This window comes from Malurus melanocephalus, unplaced genomic scaffold, assembly GCF_030028575.1.
Source record: "Malurus melanocephalus ecotype Western Australia unplaced genomic scaffold, MMel_1.1 scaffold_38, whole genome shotgun sequence".
In the NCBI taxonomy this organism is placed as follows: Eukaryota; Metazoa; Chordata; class Aves; order Passeriformes; family Maluridae; genus Malurus; species Malurus melanocephalus.
In genome coordinates, this window is record NW_026623270.1 from 761145 (window position 1) to 787679 (window position 26535).

The 26535-nt window shown below is 38.9% G+C and overlaps 1 protein-coding gene across 11 annotated transcripts in view; it reads right to left on the minus strand.

The window, feature by feature from the left end:
* EPB41L2 (erythrocyte membrane protein band 4.1 like 2) overlaps positions 1-26529 on the minus strand; it is a 103899-nt gene extending 77370 nt beyond the window's left edge. For 9 of the 11 annotated variants that reach the window (XM_057364362.1, XM_057364370.1, XM_057364367.1 and 6 more), the window contains exons 1-2: positions 26453-26529; positions 22676-22757 (exon numbers count right to left, since the gene is read on the minus strand). The gene's annotated coding sequence lies outside the window, so the exon portion shown is untranslated. The remainder of the gene's footprint in view (positions 1-22675; positions 22758-26452) is intronic. The other 2 variants (XM_057364371.1, XM_057364361.1) reach the window with 2 other exon arrangements.
* Positions 26530-26535: the final 6 nt, after the last annotated feature.

Genomic DNA, 26535 nt, shown 5'->3' on the forward strand with positions numbered 1-26535 from the left:
TGCACCTGGWGTTCTGTGTCCAGTTCTGAGCTTCCCAGTTCAAACAGACAAGGAACTACTGGAGAGAGACAAAGTGAGGGCTACGAAGGTGCTGTGGGGACAGRAGCATCTCTCTCAGAGCTGTGACTGTTTGGCCTAGAGACAACTGAGGTGATCTTATCAATGTGCACAAATACCTTGAACACAGGGGTCAAGAAGATGGATGCCCAGTGACAGGACAAGGAACAATGGACACCAACACAAACACAGGAAGTTCCATCTGAGTATGAGGAAAAACTTCCTTACTGTGACGGTGACAGAGGACTGGAACAGGCCAGAAAGGTTGTRAAGTCTCCTTCTCTGGAGATATTCAAAACCTGCCTGTCCATGATCCTGTGCAATCTGCTGAAGRTGAGCCTGCTTTAGCAGGGGGGTTGGACTATGTGATCACCAGAGGCCCTTTTCAACACCAGGCATTCTGTGATTCTGTATACTGTAGTCTTATGTGCCATACAACCAAGGATTCCACAGGAAATACCCTCCTACATCATTTAGATTTCTATTATAATAAAGATTGGTCAGAAAATAGTTCAGATTATTGTAAATGCTAAAGTCTTTTAAGAGTTTTCAACTGGTAATTGCTGAAACTGAATATATAATTTAAAAAAAAAAAAACAAAACCATGAGAGTAACTCATTGAATCCTGCCTTTTTGTGTGCCATATGAAGAACACTCGCACAATATCCAGCCTTAAAGGTCTCTCATTTGTCTCATTTTAAAAACAGGATGAAAAATGTGGTGGTTAAAATAGCCCAGATTTCCAGTGTTAACATTTTCAATCAGGATATGCAGACAAACCTAGAAATGATCTACAGCTAAGTTTAAAAAGAAACCCAACCCTTCAAGCTATTAAGTTCCTTGGCAAGGTACAGAAGCATCACCCACCCATCCTTTTGGCAGCAGTAGGATGCTACAGGGCAACCTACGTGGGAGACATGGCAGACATCACTGTAGAGTTTGCCAGAGCCTCACACAATTATCTGGAGAAAAACTGTGCAAGTACTGCATATGCTGACAGTTTGGAATGCTCTTATTTGCATTACGCTGTGTTTTGCAACTTACCTGACCAAACCAGCATTGCAATTCTCACAACATACAGAGATTAGGTACTTCTTTAACTCTGACAGAAAAGATTTTCAGGCAAATCATAGATAATTTCTTTTTTATTGCAGTAAGATTTGCCTACAAGTCAGAATATAATTAATCCTACACGTGGATATTCAATCATGCAATACAATGCACTCCAGCTAATTAACAGAGCCAATATATTAGGCAGCTACTTAGGCATTTCTTGTCTTGAAGTGCATTTTTGGCTGCTAGAAGSAAATCTGCTTTGAATGCAACTGCTTTTACAATGAAAGTTAATAACTGACTTCCCTAACAAACCTGTAGTAAATCAGAGCTGCCGAAGAAAGTACATAAAAACTGRTATGAAGAGCATCATGCCTATTCCCCCATTTACACAAATTAAATTTAGCCTCTAGAAGTATTTGGTATCATGAAATATGTTTTTTTCCAGTTAAATGAAAAGTATACATTTTAGTTATTTCTTTCTAAGCATAAAAATATCAGTATTGCAAAACTCCTGATTACTCTCCCACTAAGCTACAAAGCACTATACCGTTCAACTTGTAGGGGTCAAAACAGTAAAGCAATAGAGCAGCATTGCAACTACCCAAAAAAAAAATGAAGTAACTAACTTAAACCAATACCTTTCAGGAAACCTTTGTGGGCTCCAAAGGTTATTATTGTTGAATTTTCCAAAGTGCTTGGTGAGAAGCAATTTTTCATGCAGTGATCAGTATTAAAGTCTGATGAGCCCTCAGAAAAAGGCTGAGAACAAAAGCTGGAATTTACGACCCAATTAGGTCAGACACACTAGCGCCTCAATAAGCAAATAAACCAAGTCTGCCATGGTTAGAACTTCTAACTCAGCAATGCTCACGTTTGGGACTCAGGCACTGAAAATGTAATTCTGCCACTTGCCAATTAATAGATGTAAATTCTAAACAAAATGAAGCAACACAAAAATCCACTGAAACAATCTCATCCACAAAATTAGGCTATCAGGCTTCTCTTCACAAAAAAGGTGGGTTTTGATCGCTGGTTTGTTAATTTTTTAACATTGTGCCCCTGCTACCTCCGCAATCTACAAGCTSTTTCCTATCAGAAAGCACTGATGACAATGTCCCTCACTACACACACCTTATACAGGTATTTAACACAGAACAGTATAAATTCCCAGAAACTGCCAGTTGTCACTTCTATAGAAGCCTTCAGTTTCAAAATTAAGTCTGAAATATAATGTTGTTTTTCAAATATACTCTATGGACTTAAGCATAAGACAAGTTATATTTATATAAATAAGACTTACAAAAACTGACTCCACTTTACCCCTTGAGCAATAATTTATATTATATTCCCAATCTGCAATTATAGTAAATGTATCTTCTGGCAGCCTAGATGTGGGTCCCCTTCCAAACTAATTTATCAATATCAAGCTATCACAATGGCAAACACAGTCACCTGAATCATAGGGACACCAAGCATCATCCTGAGATGGCAGTGAATCCATGTGGATACACTGCACTCAGCACTCCCACTCATGAATTACCAGTGATGCTTCCCCCTCTAGAAAGAGTGTGCAGCTCCTCGTTACTCAGCAAAMAAAAACTTTGTTGGGAAATCACAGGGCAATGAAGTTTACTGTCACTTTAACAGTACTACTTTAGGACAACAGATAGGAACAATTTAGTTTCCTACTGACTCCTAAATCAGGTCCATTTCAATGCCCATTTAAAATCATGGCTATTTCTGGAAATTTCAGGATAATTAAAGGAATAGTTGTTATAAGGGAAAAAAAGAAAAGACTGACCCATACTCAAGAGAGAATCCCCTAATCCACTTTTCAAAATTCTAATAGACTGACATAATAAAACCATTTGCATCTGACTACACACAACAATGAGAAAGTTATTCCACGGGAATAAAATTTTCAAGGAAAACTTGTTTTATCCGGGGATATACAGCACCTTACTTTTCAATGACTGACCTGTCRATATCTCTAAGCCGTGGCTGTATTTGGAATCTAATGTAAGCATATAATCAGTTCCAGTTTGAAGCAGACTGTATTCCATAAACTGAGAAAAGCCTTTCTATGACACTACACGCACTAAAAGTTATAGGAGATACATTTGATCATCTCAGAACTCATTGTCAGGGCAACTCCRAGACTGGCATCCAAGTAACATGTCAGGTACAACGAATGATAAATGCTAATGATAAATTCTTTTCCAATGGTTGTACCATAAAATAAATAGGAAACAGTCTTAAAGGTGAGTATTTCATGCCTTCAGAAATACTAGAAAGAAGCAAATTTGATAAATGAATTCTTTATTAAAAAGTTTTCTATTGCCACAACACAACCATCTTTGTTTCAGTATTAGACTGGTTACTCTGCATTGACATAGTTTGGAGAAACTGATGACTTTCATGGTAGTTAACATATTTATTTAATTTATAAAGCATTTGTTGARGGTCTTTTTCCTGAATACTGTTTTTTACACAGTGGATTTACTGGTTTGGCTAGTTCCTCCAATTCTAACTGCAAACTAGAGCAGTATCATAGGTCAAGCACTACATTTCTCAAATTACCTTCACTTTAAGTTTTGTACACTTTATTGAAACATTAAAGCTTTTCAAGGTTCCTTCAACCTTTTGTCCTATTTCTAACATCCTGATAATCCAAAGAATCAAAAGAAAGGTTATTTAAAAAAAAAAAACTATCAGAGGATACACATGATATCACTTATTATGAATACATTTTCAAAAGCAAATTACAGACACTTTTAAACATAGCTGATACTTAGTTTTTGTCTATTCTGTTAGGAGGCACCAGTCACATTACTGAGTAATACCATTAGCCATTTAATTAATTTGAAATTTTAGGGACAGGGCAGCACAAATTAAAGGTTTCCCAAGAGTACTGAGAAAACTAGCTTTTTCCAGTTGAATTCATTTTTGCAGCAGCAACAATATCAGTTCCAACTTCCATCTTTTATTCCACAGTTTAGGAGTTCCAGTGACATCCCCAGCCTCACCACTGTCACTGTGCTCCTGACTTCTCTCTGTCCAAATGCCCAACCTCAGACAGTTTCCCAGGAATCTGACCACCTTCAACCAGAAGAGAAACAGATAAGGATACTGCAGGAATTAAGCTTTGCTCTAGCTTGCCTCTGCCTTTCGCAACAGAGAGTTATTGCAACAACACACAGTTGTCTTACCCTCCCTCATCAAAATAAATGCCAGGACAGGACAGGGAAGGAGGCAGAGGCAGAGGAGTGGGCTGCAGACCACAGTCAGCATCAGCACCCTCAGCACCTCAGCCACTCAGGCAGCCTTTGTGACAAAGCAGACAAAACAGAACCTCCACCCAGAGAATCCTATCCTTTGGTTTTAGACTGAGGTTTTGCYGCCCTTATCGGTCCCACCAACAGATTAATTCAGTGACAAAAACTATTAAGCAAAGCATATAACAAAAGCAAATTTTGTTTACACCTCCTCCTTTCAAAAAATATTAAAACTATGACTTTGCCCACAACACTAACTTTTGGTTATAAAACCTAGCTGTTTGGCAAATTTTTGTATAATCATTCCAATGAGCCCTCACAGGGGTTTAAACTAAGCCTTTCAATTAAACCTAATTCTTTTAGGGGGAAGAGGGTGGGTAGAGAAAGCAAGCAGGCTGCTACTACTACTACTGGAACAAAACAAGAAGTTAGTTGGTTTTCAGCTACTGCTAAATTCCCTGTGAATTGTTTCACTTGAACCTCCTGAAGTGCCTCAGGAGACATTCCTCTGCTTAAGCAGAAATTAAGCTTGCAATTACAGTACAAAGCTATACTATAAATTCTTCATCCTCTTACAGCTGTCCTGCTGTTTACAATTACACTGAACTGAACTGTTGCCATCAGCTACCTGCATTTTACACAGACTCAGGGCATACATATATATCTTTAAAACTATTGTATGACATGTGCATTTCCCTTCAACACTCTTCTTGATATCTGCAATATCTAAAACTTGCCAGTACTTCTCAGCCATAGGCTCATTCTTTAAGTGTTTAAACTGTTCTCCACAATCTGTCAGTCATTAAGATCTTTGCAGCTTAGCCAGAACTATATCATAGGAATAACGTATTTTCAGTAATAATTTCGAAGAGCTGTTTTTGACACTTATTAAAGCAACGAGTATTGTTACTTTCATTCAGGAATACCAAACAGGTACACGATTGAATTGGTAGACAAGCTAGCACMATTTTTTAAATTATGATATTCATCCAGTTAAATTTTGCCCCATGTGGTACCTACAAAAATATGTTTACAATGCTCCTTCATTCAACTTTTCATTGCAGTGCACATCAAATGTGCCCATTCCTAACCAAGTTAATTTTTAACAAACTGAATGAACAGCAGTTCTATACCGGGAAGAAGGATATTGGGTACCACTTAGTAAAGCTACAGCTGCTCATTCCAGTTTTGGTTTAATATGTGACTTCCCAGCTGCTATCTAAAATGAACTACTTCAGCTACGTGGTTTGAGAAGAAGCCACCTAAACTAATGGAAATAAAAAAGGGACAATCCCTCTGTAGGATGTGCAAAGAAAGCTGAAGCAGAAGTTTCTTTATGTGGTAAGGAAAAGAGGGAATAAAGAAGTGTGTACAGCRGCAGAAGTTTCCTAAATAAAGAATTGCTGCTAAAGGAATTACAAGTAATCAAACCTTTGTTTTCATGCTATACACACCATAGAGACTTAGTCTATGAAATCAACAAGAACACACTGCTGCTCATTAATTCCAATTCAGTGATTGATCTATATGATACAATTAAGGCAAATAGTAACAAATTTTTTTCCTTGCCTATGCTTACAATGTCTTGTGAAATAYCAAGTCCTCAAAACTGAGATGCAGGATCTTTGACTCAGGATCCAAACCTAGACGTAAAGACTAACCTCTACAAGTTATGGTACTGGCTTTAGGAATCCACTGCTCTGTACAGAAAAACCTATTATTGTAAAATATTCTCAAGAAACAGCTTGGACAYGTTCATGATGTTGTGAACTCAATTTTAGAATTTTAGATTTCATGCTAGATTTAAAAAAAAAAACCAAACCTTCCTTTATCCTCATGACAAAGTCTCCCTCAAAATCTTGATTCTAAAAAAGATACAAAACACTTCACATGTGGTAGATAGAGGAAACTATGGACGACTGCAGTTATTTCAACAGTCCTTTTATTGGCAGCACTTCAGTATGCCCTTGAGGAAAAATAAACAATTTGTTTTGTTAATACAATTCCTTTGCATTACAGAGAGTGGCTTCTACATGCATGGTAACCAAAGTTTTMAYTCACTGTAACTTCAGCTTTTCTTGTTCCAGAATTTAAAAGCTACRCTTGAGATCATACCACAGACCAACAGATATGTGATTAAACTAAGCTAAGAGCACCAACAATTTTTGTCAGGCATTTTGCACAACCAAATAGGTAGATAGGAAATTTACCTGCCATAAAAATAGACTGCAATACATAGCTTACATGAAGTTAAAAAGAATGTAAGTACATAAGCTTCCATTTTTTTCTTAAAATGGTAAGTTAATCTCCTTAGTGTTAGAAAAAAACTGACTTTAAAAAAAATCATTCCAGAAAAAAAAAWYMWTYCMRRAAAAAAAATCACATTTTAACCAAAACCCAAACATATAACTTAACTGATCCATAAAATCAGTTTACAATCCAAAAATTATTCAAAATATTTTTATATATTTCCCATCTGCTAAAAACATTTACTTTAATATTAAAGGCAATATTCCAGATTTTAATATGTATGCTTTRAACATTTTAAAGCAAGTTTTAAGTACAATAAAAATTGTTTGAAGATGTAAGTTGGAAAGGCATATGAAATTCCATGATTTGCTACTCTTGATATTAATTCCACAAAATGACAATAAAATGGATTTGTAGATTGAATGTTCCTGTAAAATTTCAAAACTGTATTCTATTCAAATGACTTAGAAGAACAAGAAGTTAACACGYGAACTGTATTAACGTAACACTTTAGCTACCTTATGCAGCTTAAGTAAACAATTTGGGTATCTGAAAAAAACAAGCACTAAAGGTGCTAAACTGTTCTTGAAAATTGAAGGATAGCTGGACATCCAACCTTTTCCTCAGAATGTTTCCCATACAAGAACATCTCCCCTTATTTGCCTCTCTTCACACTTCAGTTTTATTTCATTTAAAACATCTAAGTTATTTCAGTAGCACGGTCATCACCCTCACAGAAAGTCTTAAGAGCAAACAACTGTGCTCTGCTATATTTTCCTCTGTTTTTGTGTAAATGGGGAAGCCACTGTCACCCCAAATGGCACAGTTAGCAATACAGGTCCRAGCACTGACTGAGGATTAAAGTTCACAGCACTGTGGTCCCAACAGAACTTGTAAAGAGATTTACCCTTTAACTTTTCCTTTGATAAGCAAGAAAAGACTGTGTCCACAATTTCTGGAATGCCTGTGTGGGCGATGCCATTTGTATTTCTGGGGGTTGGCGCACTCAAACAATGGTTTATTGGAGATCTTTCAGATACAATTAGATTGCAGACCATTGGTTCCATCACAACAAGCCTGGACTTTCCTCAAATTTAGACAGGATTTTAATTCACAGAATATTTAACTAGGATGCAGAGGGAGGTACCAAAAGCTTGAAAACAATCTTGCCTTTTCCATCTAACCCCTACCCTCTCTTTCCCCAGTGCACTAGAAAAGGAAAAGAAGCCAAGAAGACCAGATAGCACCCATTCCCATGGAGCTTTCTGCCCCGCTGCAGTGACTGGGATTTATAATCAAAACTGTCTGGGACACAGACTGCTGCTAGTGTTGCCTGCAATGCTGGCAGGCTGTTAAATTTACAAAGGGAAAAATGTGCCAAAATATGTACTCTTGCTTGCCAAGCATATAATCCTGATGCATACTTCCTGATAGGAAAAGGATTTAATAAATATGAGACAATTTCCTTTTCCCTTTGCTTAGAAATGATCTTCKTTCCCACATGTTTAAGGCCAGAGAAAAAGAAACAGCACAGCTTCCACATTTAAAAGAAGCTCAGTTAGTTTTCTGCCTGGAATACTAAAGTTCATTTGATCAAGCATACTCTGTGCTTTCTTAGCAACTCAGATGACAATCACCAGAACAAGTTTTGGAATCTAAGAGGGTCTCTGTCTCCTGTTACTCATGAAACACTTCGAAACATGTTGGAGAGCTGGATTTATTGGTGTGTATGGTCGCAGGTGTTGCTGGGCTGTACCAGGTTCTCTCCTGGTTGGAAACAGCAAGGGAATACCTGCGAAAGATTATGGGGTTTACCAGTGAATCACTGCATGCCCTTGGCTAAAATGAGGAGGAGGGAAGTTTGCAACAAACTTTCCAAGTCACATGTTAATTAGAAAACTCGATACATATAAGTTGATGGATAGCTTCTGTTGCTTTAAAAGACCAAAGTAGCACAATTTGTGCATCAGGGAATCAAGTAACAGACAACAGTACAGGGCTGAGGCACTCAAGCTTGCTTCCTTATTGTAGCATGGCAATGTGCAGCAATTTATTTAGCTTATTACCATGAGTGATACTTGTAAAATGCTACTCAAACCAAGGTTAGAATTTCTAAAGCGTCCTCATTAAGGGAGAACTAAGGGTAGCTAACAACATACTCAATAGATMTGTTGAAAAAACAATGTGGAAATAYTAATAACTACGTGAAAATCATGTGTCAAAAATAATACACTTAAGAAGACTCTWACTCTCATAATAAGGCTTTCAAAGAAGAAACAGTTGTCTTTTAGGTCTAACAGGGGAGAGTTTCCAAGTACTGAAAGATACGCAGCAAATTACTTAAGTGTTACTAAGGTAACGATCCCGACTGTATTTTCCCTAACTTGCAACATCCTTCTGCTACTTAACATCTTTTCCTATCCGCAAAGAAGGAGGAAATAAGACCTTTCACTCATAACAAGCCGTCAGAGACTTCTGTTGCTAAACAAGATATATTCAGCAGAGTGAACATAAAAGCTTAGGGAGGATATAGCAAAACAGTTGACGTGGGTTTTGAAAAGAAGTTTGTAAGTGAGATAAGTGTCCGCCTCCCAAGTAACAACCGGTAAAACAGGAGGAAAACAGCCTCRAATTGCACCAGGGGAGTTTAGATTGGATAGAAGGGATGATCTCTCCACTGAAAATATGGCCAGGCACTGAAACAGGCTACCCACGGAAGTGGTTGTCACCCTCTCTGGAGGTATTTAAAAGACTTGTAGATGTTGCGCTTGGGGACATAGGTTAACACTGCTAAGTCCACCACTAAGCCAACAGTTGAGTTCAATAATCTTAAAGGCCTTTTCCAACCTGAACAGTTATATGGTTCAATGAACAATGGAATAGCAGCAAAAATTTGCCTGATAGCAAAAGGCAGTCTACAAACACTCAGTTTTACCAAAAGTATTAGCCATTCTTAAAAGTAAAAAGCAGGCAAAAGGGCTAAAGACTTCAGAAAACCAGCTATYAACCTAATCCAATGGAGAACAAGAAATATCAACCATCACATGTGTTAGGAACAGGATGGCAAATATTATTTTGAGCTCCAACAAGAATGTTGTTTGAAACATGGCAGTTGTTGGCCTGGTTTCCTACAGAAATAGGACCTATGCAATCATACTGCCTATTCATCTGTTTGTTATCTTTCTCTAGCAATGTTTAAATTCAATAGTCAGTTTAAACCAAATTTAGCAATGGTCCAGAGGTCTCAATAATGCTTAATTTCTACAGGACAGTAGAAATGAAAAGCCAGTTTGGTAGGAAAGAAATCCCAACTAGTGAAGAGTGTCTAATATAAACCCATAAGTAACCTATTCTATTTGCCTTACTAACTCTTCAGTCAGCACCTACCAGTCACACAAAATAAATATTTATCTAGCAATAATTTGGACAGCTCTGCATCAAGTATACTTAAGGAATAATATTAAAAAAACAAAAAAAAAAAACCAAAAAAAAAGAAGTACTGACAGGACAAACATTTATTAGTGACAGGAAAAAAAGCTCATATTTTGTGATAAAGCAGAGCATGAAAAAGTCATGGAAGATCATGTCTCATAAGTTTTTCTGCTACAACTTAGTTTTAAATATTGAAAGGTCTGATGCTGTCAGAAAAATCTGAAATTAATTCWGAGGAGGATTACAAGAAGGTCAAGAACACATTTGTTACCACTAGCTAAGAGAGGCTAGAATTCCAGTATACACAGAATTATTTAGGTTGGAAGGGACCTAAAGGTCATCAAGTTTCAAACCTCTGCCATGGGCAGGGATACCTCCCACTAGACCAGGTCACTCAGGGCCCAATCCAACTGGCCTTCAACACTTCCAGGGATGGGGCATCCACAACATCTTTGGGCAACCGCCACCTGTTCCAGTGCTTCATCATACAGTAAAGGACTTCTTAATATCTAATCTGCGCCTGTCCTGTTTCAGTTTAAAGGCATTATTCCCATATTGCTACTTGTAACTATTACTGAATATTGTATAGAGCAGCATAAAAGCATAAAGGGAGGAAAAAGAAAGAACATGAGTGGAACAGTATTTCATAGACATGAAAAAAAAAAATCATTACCTAAAAATTCTACTGCTCATGTCTTGCTTTTACCACATCATTACCACACTTATTAGAAAGCTTTTCAATTAAGGTAGCAGAAGAAAATCTAGCAATTTAAGCCAATTTCAGTCACTATTAGATAGATGGGATCTCTAAATCCAGTTTATTCATCTTTCAGGACTCAGGAGTTTTGCATTCTGGGTTCCTTCCACCTCCTCCCCATCCATCACTATTACACTGAGAATGCAAACTAATTGGTGCTTTTAACCCAAAGAATCTGCAACTCAAAAATACGAACAGTTAGCTGACCATAAAAGCACAGAGCTACAAAGCTGTGCCTGCTGCAGGTGTATGAACTAATGCATAGTTTTAAAAAAAAAAAGTTAAAAAAAAAACCAAAAACAAAAAAAAAAAAAAAACCAAAAACAAACAAACAAAAAAAAAACAAAAAACAAAAAACAACAACTCTATCTCCTGAGTTGCTAGTTTGACAGTTTTGGTCAGCTATTCTTGCTGGTTTTGCAAGTGTTCAAACGGAGTCTGCTCACAGCGATTATCAATGCACTTTAACACAAAACTTTAGACAAGCCATCCTAAAATTTTGGCAGCAACAATTAGTCAGGTTGTTAATAACTCATGACATAAATTGTAGTTCTGTCACAAAGGCAGAGAATTTGTGGCTGTTTACTGGGTATAGTGACTCTTAAGCCTGGAAACAAAGAACATATCACTGCGCATGGAAACAGAAGTATCATGTACTAAATCAAACTGTTACCTTTACTCACAGCTGGGTAGTCCATCTACTTCTGATCTGAGCACTAATGGACAGWTTGGAAACGCAATGATGGCTTAGACAGAAACAACTTCACATATAAACAACATATAAAGCATTTTGGTGTCACCCAGGGAACTGACTATACCAACTTCCATATATTATTCTTTTGAAGAATGTATCAAGTTCAGTAGACTATGTTAGAAGTATCTATGACCAAATATATCAGACAAGTTCAYTTGCAGGCTTTGTAGAGCTTAAGCTGCTAAATTGAGTTTCTTGACTTGGGAGAAAGCAAAAACATCAATMAAGTTACAGTATTTTTCAGACTCTATGGGGAAGGAAAAAAGAAAAGGGTCTTTCACATCTTACTACAAGAATTTGGCAGCTTTGATGTAGAACTCTCAACCTTATCTCAACCTTTCCTGAAAGGTCAGGAGATACCTCATACTTAACAACAATCTAGTCTCCTAAGTTTATGTAAGCAACAGAGCAACATCGATAATATAGTCACAAGACCACCAAAAAGAAAATAATTATAAAACATTCAGAAATCCCTTAACGCATCCATCTCTACATTTTTGGGATAAAATATCATCATTTTCACTGTATTAAATTCCTCTCAAAAAGGTATTTTTTCACCTGTCTATCTACTGCTTTATTTCAACATCCTGCCTTGTSTGAACTGCTAGCAATGACTTTAGAAAATCACTGTAACTAACCATTTTGATGCAAGAACTTCTTTAACTGAAAGGTCAGTTTAAAAATATGGTATTCCTGTAGGCAATGAKAGTATCATAATCAGAAGAGATTAATTCCACTAATTATACGCAAGAAAAACAGGAGCATCAAGTGAACTGCAACATTAATCAGTGAAGATGTTTCAGAAATATTTTAACTTTATAGACCAAGTTAAATRTTTAAGTCAAAATCCCCCTATATTAAGAGGAAATAAAAAACATTCACAGGAAACAAATCAGTATCTTACTGCTCATACATTGCTACGCTGTCTCTAACACCTTGAGAGCACAAACTCACAGCAATGCTGTSTTACTTCAGACTGCAAATCTGATTATTTCTTCCTTTCTCTTTATGCTATTCAGTATCTACGCCCTAGTCAGTCCTTTAATGTCACCACTTGCACCATTAAGCTTGAAAAAATAGCCAAAAAGCCCAACCAGCATTAACCCATTACGTGAAAGAAGTACATCTTATCCTAACAGGGTACCAAAGACTGCAGAACAAAAAGCATAGGTGAGCCAAGGAAAAAAGGACAACTTTAGATTCCTCCTTTTCTTTTAATTCTCACCCCAAAAGTTAAGCCTTCTTTAGCAATCAAAAATGGAAAGTTARTGGAATTCAAAGCCACYGTAACTATGYRCTCTACAGACAATGACTTTTCCCTTGCTATCACTTCTCCATGCATAACAGCACGCTAAGAGTTTGAGATGATCTCTCTGCTCAGTTCCTCAAAGCTTCTACATTAAAATTYGCAAGCATGTTCTGAAGAAGGGCACCAACACAAAAAAAGCATAAAAATTTTTCAAAAAACTAGCTACAATCAAATCAGTGGATCAAACTTGAAAACTGAATATAATGCACTCTCTTGGCTGAAAAGTACTGAATTTTTGGTAAAACTCTTGCAGCATACTTCAGCCCTTTGCAGAATTACCAGCCCTTCAGGGTATCAGCAAAGACAGTTCTGTCATGTGAATTGATGCATACTATTGTAAAGTAAGTGCAGCCTATGGCAGTTCTTTTCAAGTACAAAGACGGGACTATAAACAGAAAGATTTTTCATGCAAAGTAAGACACACCTTAATAGCTAATCAGGCATCTCCCTTGGTCTTGGAGGGTAAAAAGAGCAACAGCTGTTTTCAAAAGAAAAGGTCAGAAGCACTAAACGAATATGGCAGCATATTCGGCTTAGCTTGATTCTATATAATGGTCTTTATGTTGCTATCATGTTGATATAAGTTCTGTATTAGATTAACTCGTTGCAGCAATAGTTATGTTGCCTATTTTTAACACAAGTATTCTGAAGTGACTTCAATTTCAGCTAAAGCCCTAAATGTGATCACTTTCACACAAAGCAACAAGAAGCCTTCCATACTAAAATAGTGTAGCATTTTAAAAATCCAGCTGTGGATCAAGTAACGTTTTACAGCTCCCATCAGAGACAAAAAGTTTTGCATAACTTCACAGCATGTAACCATCAGACCACTCTCAACTCACTACAAATGTTTCTTTAGTGATGACCAGCAGAGCGAAAGCCATCTTCAATTCTTCAGCAGCACGGAACTTTGTAAACAACAGCAGTGTTTACTTTAATTCAAAGGGAGACCAAAAAAAGACAGAACAGAAGAAAATCAAGTGGGGAGGTTACACAGCATTTGGTTGGAGCWGAAAGGATGAAGGGGAGAGAAAATACAGAGAACCATACCTTTAGAGCATAAACTGAAACAGAGGAGAGGGAAAAGAAACCATACAACAGTACACCTACTGCTGAAAATGAAAACTCAACTTCTGTTGTTTAAAACAGTCTGCCYACAGACTAGATATCCTCAGCCTCCTAAGTGCATTCTTCTTCTTAAAGGTTCCACAACAGGAGCAAATAGGTGAGCCTTGCGTGATCCACGAACATAAAGCTGCCCACTGACATCATGAMTTCAATTAGCTCAAATTTAGTATTGAAGAAAAAAGAATTATTACCTAGTGACTGAATTTGCTATTCAAATGTTTGCACATACAARATAGCTATGAAAGGTACAAAAGCCAAACTCTAAGTTCTCCAAAGAGAYAATGAATCCTAGTCAAAAACGTCCCAAGTATCTCCAGTTCCAATTCATTCCTACAGCAGTACATATTCCCTCTAGGCTAGCATAATTTACGTACCATTTCAGGCCAATAATGCTCTGCAAACATATGTTTAAAGAAAAAATTCCCTAGTTTTACTTTGTTACTGAGAAATAGAAATAATTACCACTTTAGGCTTGCGAAAGATCTAATGGCAGAATTGCCTTTTGTTAAAAAGTGCTAATACCCTATTAATAGCAAACTAGAAAAATGGTACAGGTGGAATCCCCATTATAGCAGAATCTTGCTCTAATAAGAATATTTAAAACTCATGAAGCTTTGCTTTGACAGATAACTATTTTATGATTTTGTTTCTCTTCAATTTTATTAAAGACATATACACTAGAAAACTTTCCAACTTTGTTTCTGAAAACCAAGCTGTTTTGCTGTGCAAGAAAGTTACACAAGCCACTAAGACACAAAAAAATTTCAGCAAGAGAATTTACACACAGCTTTTCAAGCACCAGTTATGTACTTGAACTATCAAATAATACTATATCTAAAGCATTTGGGAAAGTAGTTTTTAAGAGTAAAACAGCAAGATGAACATTGTCAGATTCAAACGGATATGGTCAACAAAATAGTAGCCATGTCCCCACCAAGCAGCAAGAAGAAAACACAAGCTTTCCCAGGCGCTGTGGGTTTTTGGACAATGCATATTCCAGATTACAGTCAAATTGTAAGTCCTCTCAATCAAGTGACCCAGAAAATGAATGATTTCAAGCAGGGTCCTGAACAACAACAAGCTTTTGAATTAATTAAACAGGAGATTGTAACCCTCCGGTCAGTTATGAAAGAACAAGAAGTGAAAAATGTATTTTACTTTACACTGTAGCCAGGGAGAGAAGTCCTTCCTGGAGTCTCTGGCAAAAAGCACCCAGGGAGACTCAAGGATAACCCCATAATTTCTGCAGTCGGGGATACAAAAGATCCCAAGACTATTACACCCCAACTGAGAAACCAGCAGCTTGTGAAGGAGTTTGAGCTGTCTCAGTAGTGACTGGCACTGAAGAACAGCTTCTTCTGGCACCCTGAGTGCCAATACTGGGCTGGATGTTCAAAGGGAAACTCCCTGCCACCCATCATGCCACTGACACTACGTGGAGTAGGCGGGTTGTGCTGATCACAGAGCAAGCTCAAATAGGAAACCCCAATCACCCAGGGATCTTGGAAGTCAGCACACRCTGGCATGAAGGCAAAAATTTCAGACTACAATCATCAAAGGAGAAGGTAACACATGCTGAGGAGGCCCTACCACATAATAAACTACCAGAAAATGAAAAGCAACACACTCTCTTTACTGACAGCTCCTGCCACACATCACACTGAAAATGGAAAGCTGCCRTATGAAGTCCTACACAACAAGCTGCAAAAACTATTAAAGGACAAGGTGGATCAAGTCAGGGTACAAAGCTGAAAGCCATCSAGCTGGCTTTAGWTATCACTGAAACAGAGAAATGACCAATGCTCTACCTCTACACCAACTCATGGACGGCAGCAAATGATATGGGGTGACTGGACTAACAGAAAAAGGTCAAATGGCAGCACAGAGGGAAACYCTTCTGAGCTGCTGAAATGTGCAAGACATCACGGCCTAGGTAGAGAAAGTGACCATAAAAGTATGTCACATACGCAAGAGTGGGGCTACCGAAGAATTCTGCCACAATGGACAGGTGGATTGAGCTGCCAAGATTAAAATGTCTCCAATGGATCTGGACTGGCAACACAAAGGTGAGGAATTTCTGGCTCGGTGGGCCCATCATGCCTCGTGTCATCAGGGAAGYCATGCAACACACATTTGGGCTTGTGATCCAGGGGGTGACGTAACCATGGATACTACTGTGAAAATGGCTGCAATCAAACAGGCCAAGGCAAGGCCTCTGTGGCATGGTGGACTATGGTTTAAACATAAATATGAGGAGGCCCTGTAGATAGATTACATCACACTGCTAAAAACCCACCAAGGCAAGTGCTACATGCTTACAAAGGTGGAAACAACCCCTGGAAGTTAGGATACATACCCTTTGCCCCCCGTTACTGCCCAGAACACCATCTTGGGCCTGGAAAAGCACCTCCTGTGGCAATCTGGCACCCTGAGACAACTGAGTTGGACATCAGGACTCATTTCAAAATTGGTGTTGCAACACCTAGGCCAGAGAGCACAGGATTGAGTGGGTGCACCCTAGTCCCTGTCATGTACCAGCCTCTGGGAAAAATGAACAGTACAACAGGCTGTTAGAAACCACACTGGAAAAAATGGGTGATGGGGCCTTCACACATGGGAGSTGCACTTAGCAAAGGCCACCTGCTTTAGTCACCACCAATGGAGCTGGGCCTGCCCACTCAAAACCCCCACGTACCGTAAAAGGGGAGAAAGTCTCCACGGTGCATTTGAGCAATATCGGTTTGGATTTGTCCTGCCTAAAGCAAACCCAGCTGTAGGACTGCTCAAGGACCTTGGTGCAGTTGGTGGGTAATGCAGAGGGACAGGGAAAGACAATGTGTACTTCAAGATTTAATTTTTGGGTGAGAAAAGTCTGTAACATTGAATTTTATAATACTGGCTGCTAAATGACAGTGCCACTGCATGCCATAACTAACATGGGCAATGAGTATGGTCTGCTCCACACACAGCAATCGTAAGCTCCTGCTGTAGCTTGCAACCACCAGCTCTCCTGCCCTGGAAAACATCTAGGATGTATAGAACCCAAAGGCATTAACCAAATTAACTCAATGAACATCTTGGAGGGACAGCCACTGACAACCAAAATGATACCTATGCTTGTGTGTATGCATATATATGTACATAGGGAGTTGGTAGGTGTAGGATTTGGGCATGACAGAAGTGGTATAGGAGTAAGGGGAGGTAACACCCCAGTTCCAGCCAGGACAGGGTTCATTTTTGTAGTAGCCAAGAGGGACATGGCCAAGACACAAAGATTATTCCATGTCACCTCACATCATTTTCTGAGGACAAGGGAAGGAGTCCCTTCCACATTGTGTAGAGTGGTGGTGCCGTCAGGTACTCGACAGGCTCCATGCGGTGATCACTCACACATGAATCGCTCACCTCCCTTGTACACCCTTTTAATATTGTTGCTGTTACTACTCATTGTCTTATTTCATTGCTATATCCAGTAAATTGTTCTTATCTCAAACCACAATCTCTGCATACTTCCAATTCTCCTCTATATCCCACCACAGGTGAAAGGGAGGGGGAGCAGGGAAGTAAGTGAACAGGACATGGTTTGGAGTTTTCCAATGGGAACACTAAATTGGGGAATTTGTAGGTGAGAATTGGCACCTAAACCTTCTTTAGGATGTCTCAGTGCTGTCTCATGGTCTCCCCACAATCACATACAGTGCCAGTAAAGACAACTGGAGATATATGACTGGTTACAACAAACTGGTGGGAGGAATACCCTGAAACCAGTCAGCAGAAGCTGCTCTTCTCTGAAAGAAATCAAAAATTCCATACCCATCCCACACACAAACCAACTTTGTTTCTTAAAAACAGATGGATCATCTTTATTCCATTTTATACTGAAAAACRGGAGTATGATGAAAGAATAAGCAAGATTTGACAAGCCACAGAAACCACTTTTAAGCTATTAATAAAGTTAAATTAAATAGGATCTCTGATAATATTGACTTTAKTTTCCTTTGAGTTGCTACCTTCATGATCAGTTTACCAGGGCATACATTCAGACACACTGCCTGAGTTACCTGAAAAAAAGTTTTAGGCAGGCTAAAAAAGAAAAAACAAAAATGACCACCCAAAATTAATCAGCCAGAGAAAAACCACATTCTTCTCAAAGTAAGTGTTTATGCGTTTACCTTGACATAACCAAGGATCCAAAAATAGTCACACAATATAAAATCACTTGTGTCTTGAGCTGTTAGTTTAACTGCTTACATGCTGAGCCTTCTAACAAGAGTCATGTACTGTTGTTAACCTTGGGAATAATACAACATGAAAACCCACTTAGAATTTAACTACTTCAAATCTTAGAACATTTAACCAAAGCCATTTAAGAAAAACTGACTTGTTTTTAAAATGAGTAAAACAAGAACACCCTTGTGAGCTTTTGAAAAGAAATGATCCACCGATTTTTTTTAGTGAGTATCCTTTACAAGCAAGCAAAGATCATGCAGTAGTAAAAGAACAAAGCAAGTTGATTTTGACGTCAATAAGCTTAACATGTGGACCACAATATACTTGCCTTTTTGCCTCTCTTTTTTTGCAAGTAACTTCACCAGGCAAATKAATCTTCCCACATCATTCAACAGTTTATTGAGACAAGATGTCTCAAACCAGAGAATTAGGGCTCATGACAGTGACTAAACAGTTCATCCAATAAATAATGTTTTAATCTAGTCCCATTCCAAACTGTTAATATACTACACACAGCACGTCTCATCCTTTATCCAAAACATGATGTAGCACCAMTGAGTAATTTTATGGTAAAACACCAGTTTCATAGAGGGTGTTGCCTTGGAATACAACATAAGATTTTTTTTTTTAAATTTAAATTCAGGGAAACTGAACAGAAGGTCTGCAGAATACAAAGAAGTTGCATTTTTATCAAGGAAAAAATGGTTGAAGGGAATTTGTCCCCAGTATATTGGAAATTTATTTTGCATTTTCCACACAAGCTTTTAACAATCCAATTACAAGCAGTAAATAAAACTTACTTCTCAGCCCAGTATATCAAATCTCATGATTCCTCATGATAAAGAGGACTAGATTTCTTAGATTTTCAAACAACTCAGCACAGGCCAAATACACTTCAGCTAAYGCGTGGGTATTTTTATAAAGTTTCATTATGGTTTTTGAAACAAAAGGAACAGAAGTCCAGAATACACAACAGAGACAAGAAGTAAAGCAGCTTCTAAAGTCATCCTTTCATATTAGGGCTAAAATTGCAAAACTTTTCCTTCTGTGATAATTGTCTCACATTGAATACCTAGTCTCTAGCTAAGACTGCAAACACTCTGGATTACTGAGTTTATAAGGTTTGTTGGTCTAAGGATGAAAGTAGAATGCAGGGTCATGTACCTTTTACTAAACTTGCTAAACCAGTGGGCATATGTGAGGGTATGAAGGGGCAGCAATATTATATACGAGGCTTCTTAAAACTAGATTAACCACATCACCCTGGCACTCTGCCCAAGTCAGAGCACTGTCATTTGTTACTGTATTCTGCAGCACAATTTCATTTTTACTTTGGATTAAGTTTTTAAACATAGAATTCTCTTGCAATAGAACTCATTTAATTTCTRTGGAAAAGGCACCTTTCCTCCAAGAATTTTCTCACCTATAACACAGGGTTGCAGGATTCCTAACTTCATGTTTATATAGTTTAATTTCTTCTACAGTACAAGAGCAAAGTGCTGGTAACAGCGTAAACTTTTCCCCAAAAAATCTTGGACTATTCAGCCTCAACACAGTCATTATTGWGCAGTTGTGCCATGAAACTTAAATTGCATCCTTACTTTCTGAAATGTCCCTGGGACCAAATTTGTAATGTTTTAATATGCTATGTGTTTCACCTCACCTTTTAAATCAATTCAGTAGAAAATCTGGAGATTATGAAATTTCAGCCTCCAGAAACATGTCTTACCCTTCAGAATGAAAATATTTCAACACGCTTGGAAATATAATGGTCTGGGTACAAGCAAATACAAGGGCTGGGGAGGGGTGGGGAAGGAAAAATAAACCTAAGTGCACTAATTTCATTAAGCATTAATTGCTCTCTGTAACATATCCKCAAGCACACACAGAGTTAAGAATGCACACCATGAAAGTGAGGCCAAATACCCAACAGCTTAAGTTAACCAATCAAATAATTAGAGGTCCAAAACAGGTTTAATACTGAAATCACTTACAAGCGGGGTTTGTAAAGGAGTAGTAACACTGATATGTAGCAATCTAGCCTTGYTCCAAGCAGCTCCCTTTGACCATAATATGCAATAAAACTTGACAAGTTTTGTCTGTAGCAGGGTCAAAGCACCTTAAGATCAAACATGGACTTAAGAATTAATTTAATGCTACAACATACTTTGGTTCTGGTTGTGGGTTCCCTACTCTGCCCCCTCCCTCAACCTCGTTTTCCTCCAGACACTGGGTTTATTTCAGAYTCGTGGTCAAATAATGAAATGCCCAACCAGAAAAAGTACCCAAAAAGCCATACAAGAAAAAGGATTCAATCCTCTAAGAGAAGACGAATGATATACAGAGCATATTTCTTTAATTGCTTGATGATGAAACAGCAGTTTGCAGTATTCTTTAAACACAGCTTTTAAGTTCAACTTCRAAAGGAGAAGCCAAATGGGATAAAACAGCTTCTTTCAGTTGAGGAAAACAGCAAATAGATTGTTTACAAATAATGTCTGTAAAGCACAAAACACTGTATTTGGAAATTGAAACTTTCAAATACAAAACTGAAAYGTTCAAAGAAGTTTACAGGACATACTTAGTACATTCTGACATTTTACTGATGAATACCTGCATTTGTGAGTAACTGGAAGCAATAAAAGTGTTTCAACAAATGTGAAACCCAAGTACATTTTTATCACCAGATTTTAATTTTGGTTTAATTTTTAGAAGTAGGAGGATACATGCTGAATCAGTTAGAATTCAAAGGTCTGCCTAGTATGAATTTAAAAACTTGAATTAAGAATATATATTTTAAATCCCATATACAGGATAACTGAGTATTTCAAATTGGAAAAAGCTGTTCCAGTTTTCCATTGTGGTAAGAGAGCACATCATGCATTTTAAATACATATAGAAGTTTTTCATACTCTTAATAACATTCTATGTTCTTAAAATGTTGTAGTCAACTTCTTATCCAGGCCACTATAAAGAACACCACAGTCATAGTCTATACTTCTCTAGCCACAGTAATGGGATAGCAGCAAATTATAGTAAAATCTAGTGTTACATTTAGCTGTACAACACTACTAATTAGARAGTAATTTCAACAATAAATATTTGGTTAAAGTCTGCTTTGTCATCAGTGCAAGCAATTTCAGATGAAACTGATCTTTCAGAGAGTCTATGCCTTTTTTTTTTTTAGTCTATTTTTATTTTCTGGTTATTGAACATCTTTTCCTACAGAACAGYTCTCCAGAGCTACTGCTCTGCAAACAGAAAACCACACAGACAATGTTAAAAGTAAAAGGGAAGATTCAAACGTAGTGGACCACGACAATCCACAGTTGTCTTTAAACTGTCCTTAGCTAACCCCACTTTACTATTCAATGGCAAGATCTTGTAACAATGACCTTACAGAGCACAGAGGCTGCATGACTTAGGTAAGCTGTAAGACAGGCTTTATCACGCCCTTCAGAAAGAATACAGAAGGACTAACCGAGACAAATATGAGCASCATGGTAGATACAATATCAAGTACAACACCCAGTTAACCCTCTAGACACTGACAAAAGTCACCAGTTTTAAAAGAGGATCTTCCTGCAAGTTGCCTTCCCAAGAAGAGTCATGCTACTATTAATTAAAGCACTGCAGAGATGAACAGTACTAGTACCTTATCCTCTTTAGAAAAGAAATAAATCCAACCAAAGAAACACAAAAGCAAAATACTACTACCTGCTTCTGAGAATCTGCAGAGCCAATCAGTTTTTACACAAGAGGCCAACTTCACTCAAGTCAAACCTTCAATGCATCCCATATTTAGTGCAGTCATGAAACATATGCCGTCAAAGGAGGCTGTGATGTGCAGAGCAAAGGGTCGGCATCTGACATTCTCCTTTACAACACCAACTCCCAGAGCTGCCATAATGCAACAGTGTTTGTATAGCACCACTAAAACRTCAGACACTACTGCAACTGAAACAAACCTTTTTTCCCCCTAAGTCTGTAAAAATAAGTAAACCTGCATTCTTGCTGAGCTGTCCCACCTGCAGTACACACAAGTCTATAATCTCATACTACATATGCAACTTACTCTCCTCATTTCACCAGCCAAACAGAACAGCTATTTTTGGATTACCCAATAGTAATGAATCAATATTCTGTTGATATGGCCTTCACCTAGTCTGTAAATCTTTACAAAACGCTCAGAGGTAAGGTGAATTAAAATTACCTTCACAAACTTCTTAAGTAGAAGTCCAAATAGTTAGTATATCATGAAGACGTTCTTTCCTATGCAATATTACAAAACTGACAATTCAAGTCATGGAAATTTATCTCATCAACAGCCAAAATAACTGAGAAGTTAAAACAGAACACAGAATTTTTCCTATTTAGAAAATTCATACAGTGAATGTTCTGATCTAAAAAAATAAATCACAAATTACCTTTCACTCCAGTAGGAATCTTGAAGATTTGTAGAGTGCAATCAACTATGACAACTGGATAACAGCTCAATATCTTCCTTACCTGAAAGGGAGTAATTCAGAGTCAAATTACACCAAAAAAACTATCCTACTGAATAAATTAGAAAACCAGATAAGTGAAATTGAACTGTGCTAAAGTGATAAGCATTTTTAAAATGTGAACACCCTTACAAATAGGAAGAGAAAAAACCCTACACTGARTCATTTAACTTTGATTTTGTGTCTTAAAAAACAGAAGTGTGGCAGTTTATTATWAAGTCTAACACTCTTAGAGTTAAAAGTAGTCTGCTTTCAAATCAGAAGGCCAGAAATAACCCCTTATGATSCAGTCTGACTTCTTGTATAGCCCAGGCTACAACAATCACACGCTTTCACATCCCCTTTTCTTGCTCCCATCCTCTTTCTTCTGTCCAGCCATTGTGTGAGTATACAATAAACAGTTTTCCAACACTTTTCTTTGAGTTAATTTTGTTTGTAATGAGGAAGACAGCCCACATGCCCTCTTCTMAGTCCCTTCTACTTAAGACCAGTTCCAGAAGGAAACCACACTTTGACTTACTACATCTTCCTCAGGAAAGCATTCAATCTTGCTTTAGAAATATCTAATGGCAAATATGTTACACACTACAATGTTTAATAAAATTACTTTTAACCTACTGAAATTTACACACAGCAAAATGTAGAAAACTTCCTCTCTCAATAATTACAGTAATGCTACACATTACAGACAGCTATTAAAAATGTAAAACATTTAGATCCTTTTTCTGCCAGCAAATACCTTCATAGCTCTCATCCATGTTACAGGTACACCTATCATCATTTCATTTTATTTTGCTGCCTCCTGTTTTAATGCTTAAATAGATCAATCTTCTGTACTGAAACATGCTTCCCAGATTAACGCCCAAAGTAAACACCAGTTCAGAAAGGAACTCCACAAGCAACAACTACAAAAAAGGGGTTTTGCCTTGTCACATATTTTAAGTATTGCTTATAGATGTAGTTTCATTTTTTGAACATTGACTTCAAAAACATAAGTCCAAATTATTTATCACAACCCATATTACCTTGTTTACATGTCTGTACTTTCCCCGAACACTTTTCTACTCTCCACCTATGACCCACATTCTTCATCTTCAAAGGCATGACTTGGGAGCTGGTCCCATGAAAATTGAATATTCTGCCTATATCCCAACTCACAAACTGATTCAGATCATGTTGACTACAAGACGAAATGCAATTATTCTTCAGGTTACCCTCTCTAAATAAACAGGAGCTCTTTACTGTTATCGCTGAAACCTCTTTAAGATATCAAGAAGCCAAACTAGCCTCAGAGTGCTACCTTTGTTTGCTTCTTGAATTTAAAAATTTCTTATAAATTGACTGCCGTTCCTGGAAAATTATCAAAGTACAAGGGGAACAAAAGGACTTTTTCCAAATGAATGAAGCCTGGAAGCTTATTCCACAAAGCCCTGGATGTTAAGAAGTTTGAACTCCCCCTCTTCTCCACTATCGACATTTGTGCAGAGAGAATATGTGTATTTTTGAAAGTCTTGTCTAGGACATTTAAATGATATTTTTACAATGAAAGCTCATCTGCCACAGGCAYAAACTGTTGATAGAAACTTCGAGATCCATAAGCTCTGAAAATGCTGAAGGGTAGGTCATTTTCTAAACCCTAAGGTAATGAAACCCTCATTCAGCAGAATGTTGCAATTTAAGCAAGAGAAAGAAGCTCAACTTCCCACCAAGAGGTCAAGACCAGACAGAAAGCAGCATGGCCAGCAGAAATGGAAACTTGTAAAGGAGGAGAGCAGCAGCTGAAGCAGAATACTTCTCTGAATACTCTCCCAGAGCTACTCCTGCATAACCCAGGGTGCCACAAAACTGCTTCTGTTCTCTAACTGGTTGGCTCTATAGCTTAGGGACTCAATTTTTCTGCTGTTCAAAACAGCATGACACCAAAGGATGCAGTTTTCCTTTCAGTCTGTCTTAAAGAAGCATTTTCTCATTTCARTCTCTGCAGGACTGGACATACGCAAGCTTATGAGAATTTGCTGAATGCTAAGTTTGGTAGAACCACGCTTGTTGCATTTCTTTAACACTCTGGAAGCACCCATGATAGCAGACAGAAAAGGAGGCCGTAAAGCTAAGTAGATCAATACATGTGCTTTAAAATATAGATGATATAATTTTAATTAAAAATGGGTCTTGGATAGCTTCACGAGAAGTAAAAAAAACATACCAATCCAGCTTCTTGCTAGTTATTCCTGGAATCAAAGCACCTTAACCTATGTCTACTGTAGCTGGCTATTACTTGTTCTCTGACAGTGATTTGTTTCAGAAGGTGAAAATCACAATCATTAAGCTGACAAACCCTCAAAGCAACTCTCTTTATGTCAATCAGCCATCCTTCTAGTCCTACACATGTTTGCACAACACTATTAACATCAAAACGGATTAAGTTCAACTCAGTGGAATCTTTACCTGTGGAAAAATGCTGCACTAAAAAATGTTATCACAGTGTTAATAGCTCTTTTGAATGTATTCAGACTTCAGAGTACTGTAATCAAAGCCTTACAAAAGAACAATAATAGGAAAAGAACTTTGGACCTAAATTTATAAATAACAAATCTTTTTTTTAAAGATCACAGTGCATAATGATCAGAGGCCAGGTCATYACATCTTGAAAGGGGTACGACCTTATTTTGAAACAGTAGAAACAGACCGTATGAGAAGATTCTACATTTATTTTTACCCTAATCCTGAAGAGAAGGGAAATTAGGATGTAAAGTTCTYCTCAATTTCACCCCCTACATTGTAATTCTGCATCAACAGCCTCAGTGCGGGGGCCTATTTAGCTCACTTTTCTGCAGTTGCTAACTTACAGCTGAAGAAAGGAACAACCCAAGATGCAAACAGATGAAGTTATCAGCAGGAGAGGAGTGGTGCTCCGGGAGGAAATAAATTAGGAAACCGCCTCTCCTCGCGCAGCACTCACGCGACGGGTAGGGGAAAGGCATGGGGAGAGGTTTTCGGGGAAAAACACCCCTCTCTTTCTGGCCCCACAGCAGAGGCGGGTGATTCAATTCCGCGGTAGATGCGGGCATGGCCRTGACAGCGGGAGTCGGCGCAGCGCCGGCCGGGGTGCCCCGAGCTGCGGGTCCCGGAGGCGGTGGGCGCGGCAGTGCCCGCACCSGCAGCCTACGAGAGAGATTTGGAACCGAGCGGCGAGCAGCAGCCCCGCACGGCTCGCCTTGCTGGGACCAGCGCTCAAGGCTGCGGGAAAAGGAGGGAGGGAGGAGCCAGCTCCCCCAGCGCTGCGCGCCCCGGGCGGAGGGGCTGCGGCTCGGAGCCGCTCGCCCCCGCCACCTCCGGGCGCCGCGGCGGACGCGCGTCCTCGGGGCCGCTGCCGCCCCCTGCCGGCCCCGGCGCTGACAGCCCCCGTCCGCCCGCCCCGCCACCGCCGCTCGGGGCCGAAAGAGGAGGGAAGGAAAAAGGGAGGGGGCGGCTCTGCCCGATCAGCCCGGCCTGCCCCGCCCGCAGTCTCCGCATCCCGCGGCAAGCGGAGCGGACCRGGGAAAAAGGCGACGGATATGGGGCAAAGCGGCCCCCAGCGCACGGCTAGTCCCCCGCAGCGCTATGGTTGCTCGGCCCCCTCCTCCCCGCCATCCCCCGCTCCCCACTGCCGGCGCAAGCCGCGCTCCGTCGGGACCGCTCCCGCTCCGCTCCCGCCGATACCTGCCGCCCGAACGGCCGCCGGCGCTCGCACGCTCCCGAAGTTCCCGGCCGCGGCCGTCAGCCCAGCCCGGGAGAAAACCCCG